The sequence below is a fragment of the Corapipo altera genome, unplaced genomic scaffold, assembly GCF_003945725.1.
Source record: "Corapipo altera isolate COAL_440 unplaced genomic scaffold, ASM394572v1 69, whole genome shotgun sequence".
Taxonomy (NCBI): Eukaryota; Metazoa; Chordata; class Aves; order Passeriformes; family Pipridae; genus Corapipo; species Corapipo altera.
The window spans coordinates 7,960,384-7,981,866 of record NW_020884908.1 but is presented as its reverse complement, the minus strand read 5'-3'; the positions used below and the strand labels follow the sequence as shown (position 1 = coordinate 7,981,866).

The 21,483-nt window shown below is 41.6% G+C and overlaps 1 long non-coding RNA gene across 1 annotated transcript in view; it reads right to left on the bottom strand.

Annotated features, from left to right (window-relative positions):
• LOC113951678 overlaps nt 1–18,199 on the bottom strand; it is a 56,755-nt gene extending 38,556 nt beyond the window's left edge. The window contains exons 1-2 of the long non-coding RNA XR_003529242.1: nt 17,954–18,199; nt 1,728–1,877 (exon numbers count right to left, since the gene is read on the bottom strand). This is a non-coding gene — a long non-coding RNA (uncharacterized LOC113951678). The remainder of the gene's footprint in view (nt 1–1,727; nt 1,878–17,953) is intronic.
• Nucleotides 18,200–21,483: the final 3,284 nt, after the last annotated feature.

Below are 21,483 nucleotides of genomic sequence, written 5' to 3'. Positions count from 1 at the left end.
TCAAGGTGATCATCATCTAACTTGAGAAAAAAAAATTATAATTTTTGTGAGAATATGTTGGTTGATGGGAACTGCTTGGCATCTCCCATAGCCAAGCCACAACCTGGACAGAGAGATACTTTTCTGAAGCTCAGCATTTCATTATTCAGTATCTGCCATCTTCATGTGTACAACTGAATTTACCTTCTTACAAATCAGCCTAGTGAGCCAACACTTTAATGCCTATTTCAAAAGAGGGAAACATAAACCAAGAGTGATCAAGTGTCTTGCCAGTAGTGGAGGAAGAAAGCTTCACATAAGAAAGATGTTGAGGAAACTGCTTTCATTTCACTAGCTTACTGGGGGAAAAATTAGATACATGTATATGAACTCAGTAGTTCTTTAGGGAAAATCTTTAGTTGAAAATTTTCTGGTAGAGCATGTAGGCAGTAATGAAAAATAGCAAAAATCTGGGCTTGAATGAATGATCCTTACAACTATAACACACTGTAAATGAAAGACTAGCTAATGCTATGTCCTGTCTAGCCCTGGCTCCATACATTTTTATATGGTGTGAGGCTTGGTCTGGAAAACTCTCATTTACACACAAACCAATACCTGAAACAGAGCCTGAAGGACTGACAAGACTTCATCCAGCAAAGATTATAAATCCTATTATTAGAGATTTCCAAAGAAAAGCAGCCTCGGGTTGACACAAATGTTTTGTTCTGCTTGAAAGTCCATTTTAGTGATCATCAGAGCACTTTTTTTTTTCTTTTGCTTGCAAAAATATGTTGTTTTCTTACAGTGAAGATCCAATACTCAGTGATGATTAAAGTTGCAAAGAGGAGTTACCTTCTTACTCTGGGCTAAGAATAAGCTGCAGGATGAACAGGCTACATCCATGTGAGAAAGAGAGGAGAGAACTGCTGTAAGTTTCTAAGAAACCTGGTGATTTATTTATCCAGAAAGTCTCCATCCATGCTCTTCTTCAGCTTGTCCACCCTCATACAGGTCTGAACAATTCTCAGAAGACTAGCATGGAGTAAAATGGAGAGGTCCCTTCTGAGAAAAGGGTTTGGACGGGGGCACAGGGGATCAGGGGAGAAGGGAAGACCTCCAGGTAAAAAGACAGAGGTCAAATGACCAAGTGATTCTCAAGATGGAGTCCTTTATCTCACTGAAAGGAAACACATGGGGGCAGTGCTCAGCTTGCTGGGGTCCAAGCTTAGGCTCTTTTCAGACCTATGTTTTTCTAGCAAAGTGAGAAGTCCAGCATACTGCTGAATGTTACACTGAATAACACTGCCCTTCTGGATGTACCAGTGGAATAGTTCCCACATGGCTCGATTAATATATACAGCTACTTCAATTCAGGCACTGCTCTCTGTAGAAACTGAACCCCAGCCACATGCTTGCCTTGAGCACTCAGGAAGGCTGGCCAGATGCTGGACTAACCTGCAATGTGCTAACACATCGGTTAATTCTTTCCTCTAGCACTAGCTGGGAACCCTTCTGAAGGCAGGTGCTCTTCAGCTGTGTCTGTTGCTGTAGCTCCTATTGTCTCTGTGTTTTTGTAGTGGGTGTTCTCCTGGTTCTTGGGCTGAAGTGGCTCAGTGTGCCATCAAAGAAAGGCTGATTCTCTCTCCAGCCTAATCAAAACAGTGCAAATGCTGAAGTAGAAGAACATTTTGTATGTTGAGATACTATGAATAGACAGTGGTCTGAAGACAAAATAAGACACTTACCAAATCTGCCTTCCTAAGATGGGTCATCTTGCAGTGAGGAATAAAGTCTGCAGGTTCATTTCTTCTTCCTCTAGTGCATCAGGGCATTTCCCTTTTTAAGTAGTCTCTGTTCTTTGTCTTCATGGACACACACATGTGTTTCCCACCTCTCTGAAAGGAAAGGCTGCAACAGAAGAAAGATTGCAATCATTAAAATCCCACCTGCAAAGAGTGCAACACCCAGTACCATCCTGTGAGAGCCTAGCAGGTAGAAATGAGCCTGTCACGAAGCAACTGAATGTTTGAGCCCTCTTCCATTCAGACTGCCGATAAAAGCGAACCCAGGTGGGATAAGGCTGTCAAACAAAAAGGCCAGTCTTTTAACTCAGATGTTTAAATCAGATTTAAAATAAACACCCAGCCTGTCTGAATTATTTCAGAAGACAGATGAAGGGAGGACAATGAATAACTGCCTTCTTCTCTCTTTACTTGGCATTAAACTATCTGACACAGGGAACAGTCAGAGGACTAAGCAGATTTGCAACCTGAAGCAGAATGGATTCAGAAGCACCAGGATGCTTCGGGGCTCAATTCCCTTTATAACTCCAGCCTCCTTGGTCAGAGAGAAAAGGAAGGGGACACTCTATGTCCTGCAGTTAAATTAAAGTGGCTTTTCTCTGCTTCAGTCTGCAGCGAGGGGTTAAGGAGTCGGTTGGGATCTCCTAAGGTACTGCATATTAAGGATCAGGTGCCAGAGGCTCTGAAAACCTCCACATTGAGACTGTTGGCTTCTCTGAAGCTGGAAGTGTTGAATCTCATGTGACATAAAGCTAAGCATTACTGAAGTGATTAAATGAGCTGCCCAAGGGAGAAGCCTTTCAAAGAGGTTCATCCCCTCAGTCGCCCTCACTTCCCCCATCTCTTGCCACCCCTCAGAACTGGGACTGTCTTTGTGCTCTGCCACAGACCTTTCTGTTACAGCCAAAACCTGTTGCACAGGCAGCTGGCAAAGAAAAGTATCCATCCCACTGGTGTACAGGCAGATCAGGAGTGTCCTCTCATAAAAAGTATAATGACCTCAAAGCAAATGAAGTGTCTCTTACTACCTATCTTAAACATCACTAGAGTGTGGAATGAAACCAGCTTCATGCTAGACAGCTTCAAGTCCAGACTTGACACTATTGAACCTTACTCAAATAACCAGCAGCATTCAGACTAGTCAATAAAAAATATTACTGACAGTCTCTTTTCTCCTCTAAGCCAAGTGAAAAAAGCAATGCCACATGCTTGCCAACGATATATTTTGCAGTGAGTATCATCTCAAAAAAACACAACCATTTCCCAATTAAGAAATGTGGTCTCTAGTGAGGCTTAGCACAGATCTCATGGAGCCACACTGTTATTAGTACGAGCTGAGCACTGGTCAGGTCTCGTATCAAGCCGATTGTTACACCCAGCAGTGTCTCAGTGCCCCCAAACCAAAATTTGAGCATTAAACTAATTAGCAGTTTGCTACTGCTTTTACATATCCCCTGCAAACAGCAGGATAAAAGATAAATAAATTGTTAGCTTCTCCTAAAGGCTTCCAGACTATTTATTTATAGACTCATTTATAGGTGCCCTTCACAGAAGCATCTGACCTTTTCATAATGATTACTGAACCTCTCACATAAAGTCTGTGCATAATGAGACAGCATTATGGTGCCCATTTTAAAGAGATCAGAACATGGACTGAAAGCAAGTAAATGAAATGGTCTGGTTGTGGATGCAAGCTGTTCCACAGACACACGCCAAACAAAGATGCTATTGCTCTATTACATCTCCTTTAAAAGCCACTCAGACTGGTTTGGTGCAACTGGAAGAACTTTGTAAGACTATAACAAATTGGCACTGGATCCAGCAATGGCAGTAATAAGGTGCTCATAGACAAGCCATCCTATCAAACACTATCAGCACCTTCTGATTACTGTTCCTCTTTGTGGAATGGACCTACGATGGTAAACTCACACTTTTGAGGCTGACCTTTGTTGTAGTCTCCTAAGTTGCTCTTGATGCACCACTCATCGTGGGCAAAGGTTTCTTCTGCATGAAAATTAAGGCATGTTGGAGAGTCAGAGCAAAGCTTCATTTCAGCCCTTCGAATAAACCCATCACTCACAATATTTACCTTTCATTTCCTATCAGTGAAACAGAGATTGCTGTACTGACATTTGTCCCTAAGTATCAACTGCAAATTTGATTCTTTCCTGCACTACCATTCTGGAAAGTTTCCAGGTGGTTGTTCTCATGTGAAGGTGCCATCTTGTCAACAAAACAAATGCAAAGAAGCTACTGCTAGAGCTGCATCTGGGTGACAAATAGAACCTCTCTATTTCTAGAGGATTACTGATTTTAAGCCTGCATCCCAGGCCACTGAGAATCACCTAATGAAACCAAAGATGTGGGAATGGTCACTGACTTTCATTATCAGAGAAGGAAAGACCTAAGATCAGCTGCAAACTAAGTACTGTCACGTCCTAACTTTGTGCTTTTTGCCCCAGAGGCAGTTGACATATCTGCTAAAAAATTCTGCTGGAAATATAAGAAACTTAAGGACCACCCTAAAAACTCCTTCCAGCTTGATGTTTATACCAGAGTACTTTCTGTCCAAATTCTGATTTAAAACAAAAAAACAAACAAACAAACAAAATCACAACAAACAAGCCTTTAAGTTTCTCCACTGGTGAAGAACAGAAGCATAGGCATAACATGTCTCTCCCCTGAAGGTAATTTGTTAGCAAGTCTTGTCCAATGTTGAAGGGATGCATGTATTTCTCTTAAGTTGTGGTACCAACAACCTCTTTTCCTATAGACAGGATCATAAAATAGTGGAGATGGGTAAATCTGGCCCATTTCTTTTCACACCAAAACAGCTTCCAGAAGAACATGAAACATCCCCTCACTCATGTCCTACAGCAGTGTTTGAGGCATTCAGGGATTCAGCAGCAATGTTGTTACAGAAACTCACCCAGACAGGAAAGAACAATCCCAGCAAAACACATCAAACGGCTTGAGGGCAAACACTTTTATGAAGGATTTCATGACCTCATGGGAAGCTATTGCTATGTCCCTATACAGTGTGCACAAGTTATTAATGGATAATTATCTTCCTAAGGAAAGAACAAGAAGTGTACAGTTTAAGAAACTGAGAAGATAATTACTTTGGAAGTATGACCAGGTGATCACAAGCACTTTTGAACAGATGCTATCTGAGATATACCATGCTTTTCCTAAAAGTGCCAGGCCCTCTCAGGTGCCCCATACAGGCAACATGGCAAACTCATGACAGTGCTGACTGAAACTGGAATCAGAGGGAGGAAAAGAGGAGTGAGTGAGTACTGCAAGTGCCTAGTTTTTCAGGTATATTTGAAGATTCAGGAGGTTGTTTTCCACTCAATCCTTCTTATCACTGTAAATAGAATTTCAATTTCAATGTAAATACTATGTTTAAAACTCAAAATTTCAGTAATTTGTGTCATGGGATTATCTTTTCTTTCAATAAGAACAATCACAGGCTTTAATTATCTTTTTTTCCCTTTTTTGTCCTGTAAACATAACTCCCGCCCCCATGTTATTCATACAGTTTTGTTCTATATTAAGGTTTTGTACTAATGAACTATTTATGACCTGAGATTTCCATCCCAAATGGTAAATGATTTCATTTTACACTGTAGTATTCTAATTGAAACAGCTTCTAAGGGCATCACCATACAAGTAACTCCGGACATCTATACCACATCAACTAAACTAAATTTTCAAGTAGCATCTCAATAGCTGCATTCAGGACACAACCCTCTAGTTACATTTCAGCCTGGCATCAGTGAGAGAAACAGCAGCATCCTGTTGTGTTACATTATATGGTCTCAGTTAAAACAGTGCAGTTCAGAGGTTACCACTCTATAAAGTATTTGTTTTTATTGCCTTGTTCTTTTGATACTTTGAAGAAAGATAAGGGTAAGAAAGGGACATATATAAAGCAATTTTATTGTCTGAGCACTCACTGGGTTACACAAAGATTCAATGTTTGCTTTCAGCTTTTTTATTATTATTTTTTAAATAAGAAAAACCTTGCAGGAGACATAGAAACTGTTATGATTATTTGTCCAACTGACATGATGCCTCTTAGGCTAGTTTCTAGTTTTAAACTATCATTTTGGCAAAAGATTAGACTATTTCCAGACAACAGTGGATGTACTAAGCCACCTTGTAATGCCTGCAGAAACAGAGGAACTAATGAAGGAAAAAAATATCTTTGTTATCTAGGCCTAGCCACAAGTGTACTCTTGCCAGGATTCTTAATGAATATTTTGCTGCTTTGTGCTTTTTGCTTGATACCTGCCCTCCAACAACTGCAGATTCTGGAAAGACTTTACAATCACAGGAGATTGTGCTGTAACAAGCAATATTTTAACTAAAAGGCAGAGAGTCCCTGCAGACAGATCTAGATTAATTACAGGGCTGGGCAATCAATAACAAGGGCAAGTGCCAGATTCTGCACCTGGGATGGGGCAACTCTGGATCTATGTACAGACTGGGGAATGAGATGCTGGAAAACAGTGCTATGGAAAGGGACCTGGAGGTCCTGGTCAATGGCACATTGAATGTCAGTCAGCAGTGCCCTGGCAGCCGGGAGGGCCAACTGTGTCCTGGAGGGCATCAGGCAAAGCATTGCCAGCTGGTTGAGGGAGGAGATTGTCCTGCTCTGCTTTGCACTGGTGCAGCCTCATCTTGAATATTATGTGCAGTTTGAGGCACTGCAATATAGGAAAGATATAAAGCTATTGGAGAGTGTCCAAAGGAGGGCAACAAAGATGGTGAAGGGCCTTGAGAGGAAGCCACCTTCTATGAGAAGCACTGAGGGCGCTTGTTCTGTTCAGCCTGGAGAAGAGGAGACTGAGGGGAGACATCATTGCAGTCTACAACTTCCTTGTGAGGGGAAGAGGAGGGGCAGACACTGATCTCTTCTCTCTGGTGACCATATGACAGGACCCAAAGGAATGAGCTGAAGCTGTGTCAGGTGCAGTTTAAGCTGGATATCAGAAAAAGGTTCTTCACCCAGAGGGTGCATTGGGCATTGGAACAGGCTCCCCAGGGAAGCTATCACAGCACCAAGCCTGACAGAGTTCAAGAAGCATTTGGACAATGCTCTCAGGCACATGGTGTAACTGTTGGGGGTGTCCTGTGGGAGGCCAGGAGTTGGACTTTGATGATAACAATGGGTCCCTTCCAACTTAAATATTCTACAATTCTGTGATTAAAATCTCAAAAATGTTTTGGTGGGTCTTAAAGGATATTTATTCTGCAAAGAAAGACTTTTAGTTCTTCTAAATCTTTGCTGGTTTTCTTTTACCTTTAAGAGGTACTGTTATGCTCCAACTGAGAAAAAAGCCTATCTGTGGAAATGGGGGGGGGGAAAGGGGTGAAACAAAGCAAACTCAGCCTTTTTCTACTTACTGGTTTTCCAGTAAAAGCCATAAAACAGCAATAGCTAGTCTTCTGAGCCAATTAAGTTCGGGGTAAGTCTTTACTGAGTGGAGCTGACCTGAGCTTCTGTTACACAGCAGCACTGTAAGCAGCCCATCTGGAGTGGACCTGTATATATATCATATAATCTATATGATCTGAATTCACTACACATTGCTAAATTCTATGACCATACCCTGACCTCCATCTCAGCCAGCAACATCTAGAGGTGACAAGCCACCTTTGCCTTTCCTTTGAGGGATGTGCTCCTGCTCCTTTTCTCCAAGGGGGAGCTGTAAGAGCTGGGGACACCCAGGTTCGCTGCAGGAAATATGGACCTGTGTTGCACAAAAAGCGTAGGCTGAAAAACTGGTGATGGCACAGTGTAAGACAAACACACCTTGTGTTCAATTCACAGGACTTAAAGGGGGTGAAGAAAGTTTCAGTTGGGGTCCCACAGCACAACATCAGACCCGGCCCTCCAACCCAGGCTTGATAACCTGCAATTAACCCTTACTAAAAGGTTGGGTGAAAAGTCCCAGACTCCAGTGAAGTACTGCTACGTCTATTCTTAAGTTTTAAGCAGCATTTAAGTGGTCAAAAAGGTTTGTTCTAGACCCTATATTTCACCCGTGCCAGAGCAGTACAGTATTTCTTGCTTATATGAGCATTTCAGTGTGATTGACTTTGGGTAGCAGAGAGCTGAAGTCTTGCCAGACCTGTTTCATTCTGACATTTATTTGTGCAATGAAATTCAAGGATCTTTTCTTTTCTTTTCTTTTTTTTTTCCCCTGTGTACTTCACTCAGTACTCTCTCTGTGACATTGAAATCCATCACACTGCTGGCCCTGGTGTACCCATTAGATCGTACGTGCCAACAATGTTAGAATTTTGTGATGGAGGAAAGACAGCAGTAAGAAAAAAAATATATGTGGCCTGAGGAAGTAAATTTTAATTTCTTCCCAAGCTTTTTCTGATTTAGAGTAAGATTCTCTTGCCCTTAATCATGCTGTGATACACTAACCTCCCTCTCAAGGAGGAGGCAATGAATAAATGCCATGCAGCCAGAGGCACTTCTCCTCCCATTCATTCAAGTACTGCACAGGATGCCCAAAGCAGCCTTTACTAGCATTAACCTGCCCATCAGAAAGAAATGTCCACAAAAAGAGCCATTTCCTCAATTAAAGAAAATTAGGGAGACAATTAGTGAGAAGTGGCTCTTTTCTGCTCCTGATTACTGACAGACACACAAAGCCGTGCAGCTCCAGGGTCTGGAACAGAAGCCAAGTAGTTCTCTAAGATTTCCCATACAGGCTTCTGCACTTCTTTTTACTGTGTGTCCCCTCCTCCACCCCACTAGAATAACGGGTTAAAGTGGAGTACTCGTGGCTGATGCCTGTAATTTCAGAGCCCTCCTGCAATTGCTGATGAGTACCTAGTGGAACGAGCCTTTCTCCCTTGTGAAGGAGAAAGGTCACCTGAAGGACAATGTAGAAGAGTCTCCCCATCACTATCTGCGTGCCACTGGAGACAGAAGAACCATCAGCTCTACTGTCAAAAGTCCTATTAGTTTTCAGCAGTTGCTTGGCTTGCTTACAAAATGCTATACAGGAAGGCAATCCATACAGCCAGAGTTTGAGCATACGGTGGGAATCCAGCACTGCCAAGGCTATGTGCTTTCAAATGTACAGCAACATGGAGGCAGGAGGAACAGTATTGACATTTAGGGGTAGATATGCAATGATGGCTCACTTAAGCTGTGTGAGGTCAGCAGCTGTACTGCTAATTTATCTGAGGCCTTTCACATGCAGTTCTAGGTGATTGGTGTTCAATTTGGCTTGAACTTCATTCACAGTCAATGGTCCAAAATAATAGCAAACTGAAATAGCTGAGAGTAAGTGCTCATTTTCATTGCCACTCTGTGATATGAGCACCATTAGCATTCCTGGGTTCAGCACTGCAAATACACATGCATGTGTCAAATGACACTGGGTTCCTATAGTGCTGCTCCAGAGTTCAGTTCTGTTATTCCCAATTAATGACAACTGGTCCTAATGACACCCAAATCTCCACCCGCCGTAGGGCTGCGGAAAAGTCAGGCCATGGTCAGGGAAAGATACAGCATTGTTTTAGCTAGAATAGAGATACTCAAGCTTGGTCTGTAGTCACTGTCAAATGAAGGGTCTCTTCAGTACCAAGGGATGTCTGCTGTCCACTGGAGTCATGGTGCTTGAATTCAGTATCAGCATAGACAAACGTAACAAAATATGGGGGGATGGAGGAAGGGGGGCAAGAGTTAAATGGAGTAAGAAAGCTCAAAACAGATAAATGAAATTTATCTGGAGTAACAAGTTAATGGGGTAGAAGAGAGAGGAGAAAAAATGCAAAGTACAAAGTAAGCTGCAATGGGGTCTGCAGAAAAAGGAAGAAATGGAAGAAGGTTGGGAAGCACGGAAAAAGCTGAGACATATGTGAAAAGAAACAAAAGAGAAAATTTAGAAAAAAATGCATATCATGAAACCATATCTCTGACTACTGCCCTCTCCCTTCCTGAAACCTATCTCAGGTTTTGCATGCAGCTCTGTTACCATAGCCTTGCATTTAGGCTGTTATTCTAAATTAAACACAAAAAATCACAGAAGTGACAAGGCACATTCAAAATGTTGTGTATTAATATATCCCATTCAGGGCAAACCACACCTCTTTGTTCTTGTCTGTTGCCACTAAGAACAAGTTGCAGCATGCACAGTTTTCTGAGTACGTGGCATTTTGCAGAAACAAACAACTGCATCTCTTTGCTCATCGCTGTGTTGAGCAGTGCTCCCTCCAGATAGCAGAGCCTGATGATGCTACCCTCCTTTTCAAGCAACTACTGCTCTTATCTACAAACACAGAGTTCCAAACACCAGTCCTCACCTTCCCAAGTAGCTTTTATTAACCTTGCCCCATTTGCAAAGTTTCCTCTGAAAAAAAGATGTGATGGAGAGTAACTAAAAGGCAGTTTTTGAGCCCTACTTTATTATGGATCTCTGCTGAGAGAGAAAACTCAGCATGCAGCTCTTTCTTCAGCTGTGGTGTTTATAGAATTGCTCTTCCTTGTGCAATCTCTTCTTGTCTTTCACTGAACTTAAAGACCATCTTTCCTTACTGACAGAGACTCTCTCCTATACTTGGATAGACAAAACTTGTAAGAATTGACATACTTGTCAGATTTATTCAGATTAAGAATTACTGGTAAGGAAAATATCTGAAAGAGGATTACTACATACACTCTATTTCCATTGGAAACCAAGCTAAAAGCATTAGAGATAGGCTTAGAAAACAGTTACACCCATTAATCTTTGATTGACCTTCCTGATGCTATCAAAACTGAGAGCAGCGAACCATGTGTTTTCCATTTGATTTGTTGTGTTCTTGTTCAATAGGTTAAAATCCAGTACATGTCTTGAAAGACAACTGTTTGACTGGGGCAAACAGAAACTGTCTGCTTGATGATGCTGTTCCACACTACCTGTAAGTGCTTGCCATCTCCCAATGGCATAGGAGCTACCAGCTCCAAAGGTTCACAGTTTAGTGACACAAGTCTGACTTGCAGAACAGGAGTTGTCACTATTGCAAAACAACTTCCTGCCTATATTAGCATCTCATGTCATTAATGAGGGCTAATGAACATTTGCCTAAGTCAGGTTCAGAAAGTCAGGGAAGAGTTTAAGGCACTTTCAAACACTAAGTGCTTCTTGCACCTCACCAAATTTCTGCACATATGATAATTCTGACCTCTGAAATAACAGACTGTAAATACAAGAATCTCAGGTAGACCGAAGGGCTGAAGCTAGACAAGTCAAATACACCGTGCCAGAAACCACTCCTGCACACAGGAGCCTGACAGTTGGCTGTGCTACATCTGCTGATTAGCTCCAGCATGCTGCTGCCTCTGCCAACAAAGCATTTCCCAAATTCTGCCATTAGCACAACCCAGGAACTATGTCTAATAGGCAGTTTCCATGTGGGCATGCAGCTCAGCTGAAGAAGTTTAACAGTATGGACAAGGTCAAGTCCTGCCAGCTGGCCCAAGAACCAAAACCTGCTCTCTGCTACTGTTTAATCTACTAGCGCAGATGTTGCCCACAGATGATGGGAGCTCTGACAGCGCTCACTTCCTCTCATGCCATCCACCGTTTACTTTCTCCAACTTTAAACCTGGAAAAGCTGTCTCATTCTTTAAGGATCACCATCCTATACTGTCCTACCCTTATAACATGTACATAAAGCCACCACAAAACACAACTGTAACTGAAAAATTAATCTCCATAGATAGTAGTTACCATTCTTTTCTGAATTCCTCCATTTCCAAAGAGGTGGCAAACATTTTACAGAGATGCTGATGTTTTGTCTGGTATTGTGTTCTAGATGCCTCTATATTACTGTATTTTAATCTGTTTTGCACACACAGAGAAAGGTTTACTAGTTTATGGTCCAAAGGGATAACTGCACAATCTGATGTAGACACCACTGGCTACTGCTTACAGAGGACTCTAAGCAGACAGTAATCCTAATGAACAGTAAGTCAAATATTTTGGTATGTTTAACCTCCATTCCCACTGTAAATAAAATTCAGGTTCATGACCTCCTGAGGAACCTGAATGTACACAAGTCTATAGAACCCAATGAGATGCATCCCAGATGCAGCTGATGTAGTTACCAACCCACTCTCCGTGATATTTGAAAAGTCATGACAGTCAGATCAAGTCTCAGATGACTGGAAAAAGGGAAACATTGTACCCATCTTGAAAAAGGATAGAAAGGAGGGTTCTGGGAACTACTGACCTGTCAACCTCACCTCTGTGCCTTGGAAGATGATGGAACAGGTCCTCAAGAAGCTGTGCTAAGGTGCATGGAAATCAGGGAGGTGATTTGGGGCAGCCATCGTGGCTTCACCAAGGGCAAGTCCTGCCTGACCAACCTAGTAGTCTTCTGTGATGGAGTGACTCCATCAGTGGACAAGGGCAGAACTAATTACTCCACTGGAAAATAGCATACTATTATCAGAGAATCATGAAATAATTTGGGTTGGAAGAGACCTTTAAAAGCATCTTGTCCAACCTCCCTGCAATGAACAGGGATATCTTCAAATAGACCAGGTTGCTCAGAGCCCTGTCCAAACCTGACTTTGAATTTTTCCAGAGATGGGGCATCTACTGGGCAACCTGTACCAGTGGTTCACCACCCCCATCATAAAAAATATCATCCTTACTCTCAATCTACCCTCTTTTAGTGTATAATTTTTAGCCTTTGTCCTATTACTACATGCCCTCCTAAAGTTTGTCACCATCTTTCTTAAAGCCCCCTTTAGGTACTGAAAAGCTTCTGTAAGGTCTCCCCAGAGCCCTCTCTTCTCCAACCTGAACAGTCCCATCTCTCCCAGCCTGTCTGCATAGGAGTGGTGCTCCAGCTCTCTGATCATTTTGTGTGCCTCCTCGGGACCCACTTCAACAGATCAATGACCTTACTGTACTGAGGACTTCAGAGCTGGATGAAATTCTTTAGGTACGGTCTCACAAGAAGGGTAGAATCACCTCCCTCACCTTGTTGGCCACGCAGCTTTTGGTGCAGCCCAGGACACGACTGGTTTTCTGGGCTGCAAGTGCACATTGCTGGGTCAAGTCCAACCTCTCATCCACCAGCACCCTGAAGTCCTTCTTGGCAGGGCTGCTCTCAATCTGTTGATCCCACAGCCTTTACTGATACTACAGGTATTTCTTAGGAACATGGATTAAGTAGAATGACATGCATGCTGAGGATGTTCCCACAAACCTCTCAAGTCTTTTATAAAATAGTATTTAGCTTTTTTTCTTTTTTTAAAAAAAGGCTCTTTCAGAAAAAATTCTATGATGCACCCATAAGTGAATGCCTGTTTTCATCGTTCACTCGAACGTATTACTTCATAGTTATTACATTGTCGTAAGTGGTATATAATATTAAGATGTTTTCCCTTGTTTTTTATAATCTCTTCTGAAGGCAAGTCATTATTCGATGAGGAGTAATGTCATTGAAAATTTGCACTCCTGCATAGTTCCACTCTGTTGGCTGGATTCACTGATCTCTAATAAAATGTATGTTTTCTTATTATCACGATGCTGCTGTACAGTGTTGCTTCACTGCAATCAGGGGTGTCATTTTGGTTGGACCAACATTGGATCTCACTCTCTTGACATCTGACTGCCTTTTTCCTAGAATCCTAATTACTTCTGTGCACTCTTGAGTTAAATTTGGTTAAAATTGGCAAAAGAATTCTATAATTATATATCCAAGGAGGTAAACTGCAGAAAAGGATAGTTGAAGGTACCTCGGCTCATTTCTTCAAGAAATTTTCAGAAGGCAACGGGGGATGGTCACTCTTTAATCTCACAACAGTTTATGCATTGCACAAGGTCCTTACCATGACTGCAGGAGCCCTACACGTCTCTTGGTTGTGTCAAGGTCACTCTGTGTGTACAAACAACCATATCCAAGACTTACAGTGGTTTTCAGAATCACTGATTTTTAAGTACATCTACAGCATGAACTGGCTAGATTTTGTAAACACCACTCTAACAACTCCACCTTCTTGCTGAAGAATCCATGTGGCCCAAAAGCATGAGAAAAAGCAGATGTTATGAGACGTAGGGGAGGACTTTGCAGTGTTCTTATCTCCAGCTGAGGTCAAGTGACAAAGTGTTGACATATCGAGCATTTTTAGAGCTGAGAGATCATTTCCCAGCTAGCTTTATTGTTTTTCAAAATTAGTCTTGTTTATCCTGCTGCTAACATGAGGTGTGAAAAGGAAATATGTACTTATCCAATCTCAGTGATCAGGCTTGTCAGCCTGTACTCCATGCTAACCCAGTAAACTTGGCAGGCTGCAAATCTGTCTTACCAATTTCTAACAGTAAACCTTGCCCACAGTATTATAATACCAGTTCAGCAATCAGAGAAAAAGAATATTCTCTGGGTCCTAAAAGACAGAAGGGTTCTTGGATTTTGTCTCCCAAAGGGAAAAATAGACAGATAGACTGCTGTTCAGGTCACCACATAAACTGCCCTTCCAAAAAAATTCTGCAAGAACAAATATATAGAAACCGTACAGAAGAAAATTGCTTCTGTTGGCTCTTCAGTCTGAGCCATAGCCCTGTTTCAAGGCTGATAGACCACGGGAGAGCTAGATGCTCCTGGCCTGTTTTAACATTAAAGATGTGGCTAAGATAAATAGCCAAGCTCTACAGAAGAGTGTGTTCACAGCTCGCCCAGGTTGGCATCTGGGCCTTGGTAAAACGCCAAAGCATAAAAACTTGGCTCAAGCCACCTGCCCAATCCAAAATTCAAAGAGTGGAACTAGCCTAGGCAATCAGAGAGAAGCTTATCTCCAAGCAAAGGCTGGGTGGTGTATTCTTCCAGCAAAAAGAAAACCAGCATTGTGAGCAGAGTATCTCTAACAGTATTAATTTATGGAGGAAGGAAGTCTACATAATCACCTTTAGAAAGAAAGACAGGTCTGAAGCACCAAGTTGCACACTTTGTTCAGAGATTCAGCACACAGCAGTTGCTCTTGATCGTAATGACATGAAGAAGATGGGATTTCTCCAGCTCTGTCACAACAGCACGGATCATTGAGGATTGCTGTGGCCAAGCACGATTTTTCTATTTGAACATTTCTAAAGATTTTTGTCCCCTCACTATCCCTCCTGCAAAAATACATGTATCAGTGCTGCTGAATTCATTTACATTCAAGATCCTAAGAAGTTTAAAAGAGTCAATGTTAACATTTTGCAGAATTTAAACCCAACATAAATAAGTAGACTCAAATTTTCTTTACTCTGGGTGTGGGAGGAAACGGAACATTTTTAAACCTGACCAAAAATTCAAGCATACATATTATCTATGAAGCACTTGACTAATATAGTATGTGGGAGGTACACAGAAGAGACAGACAGAGAAGTGGGTAGGATGGGATTCTCATGCTGTTCCTCAAGCCATACAGAGATCAAACAAAAAACAGGTCCAGAGAAGACAAATCCTGAAGGTCAGCTGAAGCACTAAAGTCTGTTTGTTTGCTGCTTGGAACACTTTCAGTGACCAGGGGAACACCTGATTTAATGGTCTCTGTTCCTCTGTGTCCCATCCAGGGACTGCCGAGCCCAGTAATGCCATGCTGACAAACCCAAACTCCCAGGGCACTGTAGCTTTCTTCATCTTCAGAAGTCAAAGAGAGAGAAATATGCTATGCTAGGTCAGAGCAGTAGTCTAAGTAATACTAAAACAGCAGACATCTTTGAGGTTTTTTTAATTTCACTAGTGTCTTTTGTATCATAAGAAAAGGATAAGCAACCTCATTCTCAACAAGAATGCATACGTATGCTGTCTGCTCCCTCCCTCATTTCCTAGTAATTTTGAAAGTCTTTTTTTCTAAATATTTTCTATTTCTTCCATTTAGGCAAGGCTGCAGAAACCCCGCTGCAGGAAAGACAAGCTGCAGTGGGCAACCTGTGCCTCACTGCAAACATCAGATGACAGGGAACAGCAGCTAGACTATAAGAAAAGGCCATGAGATTTCCGCTCATATCCTAGGACATTCAGTGAAGGACCATCTTCCAAGAGGATCAGCTTAGTATCCTCCTCTGCACAGGAGGGCAGGCTGTAGCTGATGAGCCCTGTGCAGCCACAGTGATGCCTGTAGCCTGCAGCAAAGCAGAAACTCACGTACATGCAAAGATCCATGTGTAATTTCTGCCTGGTTACTTCCACTGAGAACCTGATTCAGCTATATTTGGCACTAGCACATCAAAAGCTCTGGGTAGAAAGGAAAGTCTTTGCAGCAATGAGACACTGCCTAATTGGATGTCTCTTCATGTGCACTTGCTTCATTTTATTAAGTAACACTAATGTTAAAGCCCAGACATTGCACCTCAGCATATCTAACTCCTCCTACGGAAAGCTTGTGGCAGAGCCCCAAGAAGGTATATCACCTTCTTGCTAATGGAGAAAATCCATCATCTAAAGTCATTTAAACCATTCAGGATAGTCAAGTTCATCAAGGCAGCCATGACTGTGACTAAGACTACAGCTGAGGCAACTGCATTCAAAGCCTTTTTTCATTTTTTGCTAAGGGAGAGGCAGAGCTCCTGTCTCTCTCTAAGGCTTGAGACTGAGGTTATGGTATCTGATTAAGGCACTTCAAGCAAGGTATCTGAGACTGAACTGGATAGGCAGTGCTCTCTGATTTCAGAATGTGTGTTCATCAGCCTGCAGTGATGCCTAGAAAGGAGCTGGAAATTTTATGGCCAGTGACGGTGCTTACACTGAGCTCATTGCTGCAGCTGTGGCTCTGCTTTTGTGTACGTCACTGGAGTCTGGCCCTACAGTTACACAGAGCAATATGAATCACAGAGCAATAATTTTGTAGTTTCCATCAATAAGTAACATCAGTCAACATGCTAGACACCGCTAAGAATAGTCGCAGTTTATCTCTGGTTGAGGAGGACAGAGATGCTTCAGGCTTCTTTCTCCTCCTGCATGCCTCCTCCAAAAACAGAGAGCAACTAACGGTCAACACTGTTTAAAGTGGTGGGGAACAGCTCCCTTAGCAGCAGCTGTTCTGATTTTCTGTCTCTTCATGTGTTTTTTCTAAAAGGTCAGGCAATTATTCAGGACTGAAAAATCTGTGTCAAAGCAATCAGTAGTGGCATCTCATTGACTTCAGAGAAATTGCAGCAGGAATTAATCTGACTTCACAATTCTTCCTTTCCCTGTAACAAATGAAATAACCTAGATAGATCCTGCCTCTAGGCAGCATCAAGCAAGATCCCACTTCAACCACAACTGTGGGGCTTGATCCCTCTAAAATGCCATTTTTCTCACAGAATCCTCCCACACCCAGCAGCTAATTTGAGCAGCCGGACTAAAGCAGACAGGCACTGAGATGTCCCCCATATCTCAGCCAAGGGATACAAGGAGAGAACCAATGGGATCCTTGTCCACTATCTTCCTTCTCTATCCACAGGCTGGCATGAACGAATAGGGTTGGTGCTGGAATTAGGGTCAGAAGCAAAAAAATACAAGCACAAGGAAAGTTTTCTTCTGAATTTGTGAAAATACAAATAGTTTACCCTACTGTCTAGCCTATGTACAGAGGAATGGGGAAGGATTTTAGCAGAGACCTTTGAAACACAGGGAAATAGATCTTTATCCTTCCTCTAAATGCTACTTCATTTTTGCACTTTCTTTTCCCCAGAGCTCCTTATAGTCTCACCAAAACCAGTCTGCTGAAAGAAAGGGAAGGACAGAAAAGGAATTGTAGTGATAGATGTTACTTTGGCAAATAAGCCACCAAAAAAAGTATGAAGAAAAATATTTTCTCCTGAAGCAGGGGGCCGTGTTCATCATTTACCTCATGTGTTTACCCTTGGGCTATCATTATATTAGCCACATTTCCTGACTGAGCTGGAACACCTGGTAACTATAGTAACCACATTTTCATATCTGCCCATAAATTCCCTCAGTTCTAATTAGGGCACCCATTTATAACAGCAATAACAACACAGGAGAAACAACAGCAGACTTAGTTCAGATGCAGTCATCTCTGTTTCTTTCATGCCACAGAAATGACCCATATCTGAACAATTCTTATACCCTAAGATGTCACTTATGGCACAAAGCCTAGTTACTTGCCATGCCAAACACTTTTTATCCATCTGCTATGTTGTACATACCCTCTTTCTTTCTAAAAAGTCTGTTCATCAGCCTTCCAGTCCAAACAAAAGCCAGCAAGCTTCACATCAGGCTGTTTCTCTTGATAGAAGAAAGAATTCACATCTAGCCTACAACAAAATCCCATCCACAGTGCTATTGCAGATTTTACAAAGAATAAGTAGATGGTATTAACAAGCAGAAAGGCTAAGTAGTTCAGTTTAGAAATTTGCCTATGTAATCCAGATAGTTTTGAAGAGAGGACAAACCATGTCATCCAAAACAAATGATAGGTAAATGATGAAGCAGCAATGTGAAAGAAATCAAGACCAAGTAATAAACAATTGCAAAGTTCAATGGCTCAGTGTATTTCACCACAAATTATTTCCTTCTCTATGAAACAATAAAGCTTAGTGAACAATTTGAAGCCTGCTGACATGATTTAAAAAGATGGATGGGCTGGTAGGTAGTCCAGAGTGTTTGCTTTATTGTTCACAGAGTCGCGGCTCAGAAGTACATTTGTTTTGGAGTCTGTGTGAATTATTGTCAAAAAAGTGACAAATCTCTTTCTCAGTTTAGGCCATGCTGTGCAGGCCTTACATGAATTTCTTTTGGCAGAAGAAAAAACACATCACATCTATGTATTGGCACAGATAAGACAACAAACCTGTCTCTACAGAGGCCAAGAGAGCAGCGCTGCTCTGGCTTCAGGTTTTGGCGAATTTGTTGCACTAGAAAATTTTCTCTTGTTCGAAAAGCATGCCAATTATTATAACTTTTCCATGACTATCAATGAGATTATCTTCTTGTGAACCTTTATCCACTTTTCCTCTACATCTCATGAAGGCTGAGGGAACTGGGTAAGAAAACATACTGGAGCTTTTGCCTGTGCTGTTGGTGATTTCCAGTGTGGAATATTAAATACCAGCTACCCTGCTTGCCTTGCCAGCCCTCATGTGGGGAAAAAAATGCCGAGCCCAGTGGTGATATCATTTAAATAGGTGTTAGCCCAAGTTACAATGGTATGACAGCTGACTTTAGCCAGGCGTGCGGAGACCAGACAATCCACAGCAGACAGAAAGGGTGCCACCTTGTATGAGAAAGATATCTACCTTCCTACTACCAACACAAAAATTACGGGGAATGTTCAGGCTCACTGAATGGAAAAACAAAAGGTGTTTCACTGAATTTTTTACTTTCGGATCCACTGGCATAATCAGGGATGCTGCGGCAACGCTCCACAGAGCTTCCCCATTCCTTTGTACTGTTTTTATACCAAGAACCCACCTAGAGAAACAGCACCTCCTTGGCCCAGTGAAGTGATACCTGCCACTTGTGAAAGCCAGTGTGTGTTCCTCTCCCCTGACTTCCCAGTGAAGGCTCAAAGCACCCTGGGCAGAGATGGGTGAGCCATCCTCAGACTGTGACTGTAAAAAGCAGGTAGGGTTTGTTCATTGCCTTCTAATCTATAGGTTTATCTGTTCTTTGCACCAAGTAATAAGAGCTTTCAAAGTGAACAGTGTTGTGATGAGAAAATGTAAACTTTAGTGAATTGCCAAAAAAGGTTCCAGCTATTTGCCAATTTAGTCATCAAGCACCATTTAGAAGCGTGGATAGAAAATATATTGATGATCAAATTCTAATATAACCACAAAAATTGATTTAAGATGCTGCCAAACATGAAGCACAATAACAGTCAATACCATCTATATGTATTTTCATTTAATAAGTGAAAAGTAATTTCTGTCACTTCCAGACTGGATTAATTTTTGACACTTCCTTCAGCTCATGAGATGCTGTTTGGCACTTGGGTGGAGAGTCCCCTGTTGCAAGTTGTGCCACTCATTACTGTACCTGCATTTCTCCATCAATTTCTTATTTATTCAGGCTGTGCTCTGTTAAGAGAGATGGGTATTTGCAGGATGCATGATGCGTAATGAGTCTCCAGTCTCTAAGGAAGCCCCTAAAACTGCCCATCTTATTTTGCTTAGTGGCTCTTCCCATTTTTATTAAGAGGGAACACTCTCAAAGTGTCAAAATCTTTTCAAAGGACCCCACAGCAATCACTGTAGCCTAGAGTAGTTCTTGGCTTGTTAAATATTAAAATAGAATGTGAAAAACATGTTTTATTTGATTTTAATAGTTAAGGAAAGCAAGTTTTTGACAGGAAAATAATAGCTCTGAAAATAAGGAAAAGAACTAATTAAAAATAAGATTAAATAAACGGTTTCTGTGTGATCTCTTGAGCGAGTTTCATTTCAAAGACATGCTTTACCTGGCATAATGTGTGGTTTGCGAGACCCCCATGTAAGGTTAAGCATTCCTTGGTAGTTGCCTGGAAACGATACCAATGACAGTTTGTTCTCATTAAGGGCAAATAATGCAGAAAGGCTGTTACAATTGTACTTCTGAACACTTAAATAAATTCATTTTGGACACGTTTTTTCCCTCTAAAGATGCAAATTCTGAAATCTTACCAGAAGCGTTGGTACAAAATAGATTCCAACTTAAATAGATGAGTATGCACATAAATTAATTTGAAATTACCAGTATTAGTATTATTATTTTTTTAGTCAAATTAGTGCTGAGCAGAATACAATTTTCTTGGTTTTAGACTGTTTTTGCACTGGCTTCTTTTTTTCTTTCTGTTCTGTACTGTGTGAAACTCAGCACTTTTTAATAAGGTCCTCTGAAAAGTAGGAGACAACTTTCAAAGCTGCTGCTTGGGAAATCAGCAAGAAGAGCAGAAACCAACACCAAAATCACTACCATTCTTAGAAAGGAAAGCCCACAAGTTTAGTACTTGCTTCACGGTTCATTAAAACCACATTGCTGCCCTGGGCCCCAATCAATGATTCCTGTGCTCACCTGGAGGCACGCTTCAGGTTCACAGCTACCCAGGCAGGGCAAAACCAATCTGCACAAATGTGACTGTTTAGGTGTCTGTGGGGACACCATGACTCCTTTAACTTTGTCAGTTAGCAAAGTTGTGGCCCCAGGCCAGCTCCCTCTGCGTTCATCAAACCTTTCCTTTACAACCAGGTGATACTGTGGTCAATCACGGGAAGCACAGACCAACCAAAGCACCTTTTTTACAGAAATCAATGATGACCTGAGGCATCACCACTGCAATTAGAAGAGTTTTGGCTAGTTTGAACTGTTCGTAAATGAAAAGAAAACCCAGTTCATTTAAGACTGGGAGGAGAGCATCTATTCTTTTGCCATTCCAGCCAAATATTTTGTCATGGTGATGAGCGGGTGAAGAGGTGGACATATTTGTGATATTTATGTGCCACAGCTGACAATCTTGCATGCTCATTTTACATTTTATCTGCAGCTTGTCTGTTACATTGTATTTGCCTTAGTTTCATATAATCGATTTTGAATGGATCTAATGGAGGAGGGGACTGCAGTGTTACAGGTGGCAGGCATTTTATTTTGGCCAGAGTCAGAAAGAAAATCCAGAGAGCTATAGACACTCACTGGAAAGCATCAGTATATTTAGTACCTATACTAAATTTAACACTATATTTAGCGAAGTTCATTCCATCAT